Source organism: Vulpes vulpes, chromosome 6 (genome assembly GCF_048418805.1).
Source record: "Vulpes vulpes isolate BD-2025 chromosome 6, VulVul3, whole genome shotgun sequence".
Classification (NCBI taxonomy): Eukaryota; Metazoa; Chordata; class Mammalia; order Carnivora; family Canidae; genus Vulpes; species Vulpes vulpes.
In genome coordinates, this window is record NC_132785.1 from 23,941,104 (window position 1) to 23,942,951 (window position 1,848).

Here is a 1,848-nt window from a genome sequence, read left to right on the forward strand (position 1 = left end):
AATTTATATTTATATATATATAATTTATATATAAATATATATTTATATTATACCATATTTATATAATCATCTAAATGATCATTTAAGGTACAGCGAGCCTTCTTTTGTTATTTTAATCTAAGATACTGACCTAAATCTGCTTTTTAAGCAGCTTATCCAATTTTAAAAAACACTTTGGTTAACCTTCATTTGAGGGACCTGTTTTCATTTCTCTTAAGGTTCATGTTAGGCAGCGAACCCACGCCGGAACCATGTTTCGCAACCAGTATGACAATGACATCACTGTTTAGAGCCCTCAGGGCAGGATTCATCAAATTGAATATGCAATGGAAGCTGTCAAACAAGGTTCAGCCACAGTTGGTCTGAAATCAAAAACCCATGCAGTGTTGGTTGAATTGAAGAGAGCACAGTCAGAGCTTGCAGCTCATCAGAAGAAAATTCTTCAGGTTGATAACCATATTGGTACCTCAATTGCGGGACTTACTGCTGATGCTAGACTGTTATGTAATTTTATGCGCCAGGAGTGTTTGGATTCCAGATTTGTATTTGACAGACCTCTTCCTGTGTCTCTTCTTGTATCTCTAATTGGAAGCAAGACCCAGATACCAACACAACGGTATGGCCGGAGACCATATGGTATTGGACTGCTTATTGCTGGTTATGATGATATGGGCCCTCACATTTTCCAAACCTGTCCATCTGCCAACTATTTTGACTGTAGAGCCATGTCCATTGGAGCCCGTTCTCAATCAGCTCGCACTTACTTGGAGAGACATATGTCTGGGTTTATGGAGTGCAATTTGAATGAACTGGTTAAACATGGTCTGCATGCCTTACGAGAGACACTTCCTGCAGAACAGGACGTAACTACAAAGAATGTTTCCATTGGAATTGTTGGTAAAGACTTGGAGTTTATGATTTATGATGATGATGATGTATCTCTGTTCCTGGAAGGTCCTGAAGAAAGACCACAGAGAAAGGCACAGCCTGCTCAACCTGCTGATGAACCTGCAGAAAAGGCTGATGAACCAATGGAGCATTAAGTCACAAACCAGTCTATATGTGTATTATCAAATATGTAAGAATGCAGGAGCCCTTACTGATGACAGTAATCTATACTTTGAACCAAAAGATGCAGCGTGGTCTTCTGGTATGTTTTAGGAATCGGTCCAGATGTGTTTTTCCCAAGTAACTTGTCTGAACCATATAATGGTGTGCATTTTTCTTTGAGAGGGTCTATATAATCATTTTCTAGAAAGTACAGTTATCTGTACTAATGTTTTTATATGAAGAACATAGTGTCTTTGTGGTTTTAAAGACAACTGTGAAATAAAATTGTTTCACCTGCCTGTGTAAAAAAAAAAAAAAAAGGTTCATGTTAATCCCTTATATACATAGATGTCCTACACTCACCTCCCAATCAACCTCCAAAATGGAAAGAGTCACTTTGAAAAACTCTTCCATAAAAATTATCATAGTTGTTTTTCTTGTGCATTATACTCCTTGAAAGCTTCCAATTGCATGTCTAGTGAACTAACAACTACAGTGGGCCACAGAGAGAGTCAGCAGGTGCCTCTGTATATATTGCCAATTTCTTCATGAATATTTAGCACCCATAACCCTCCCAACATTAAAGACCAGGCAGGGGCCCCCTGGGTGGCTCAGCAGCTGAGCGTGTGTTTTTAGCTCAGGGAGTGGTCCCGGGGTCCTGGGATTGAGTCCCGCATGGGCCTCCCCACGGGGAGCCTGCTTCTCCCTCTGCCTGTGTTCCTGCCTCTCTCTCTCTCTCTCTCTCTGAGTCTCTCATGAGTAAATAAATAAAATCTTAAAAAAAAAAAAAAGACAAGG

General features: G+C 39.8%; 1 pseudogene; it reads left to right on the forward strand.

The window, feature by feature from the left end:
- The first annotated feature begins 251 nt into the window (after positions 1-251).
- LOC112910950 (proteasome subunit alpha type-1 pseudogene) lies at positions 252-1,357 on the forward strand (annotated as a pseudogene).
- Positions 1,358-1,848: the final 491 nt, after the last annotated feature.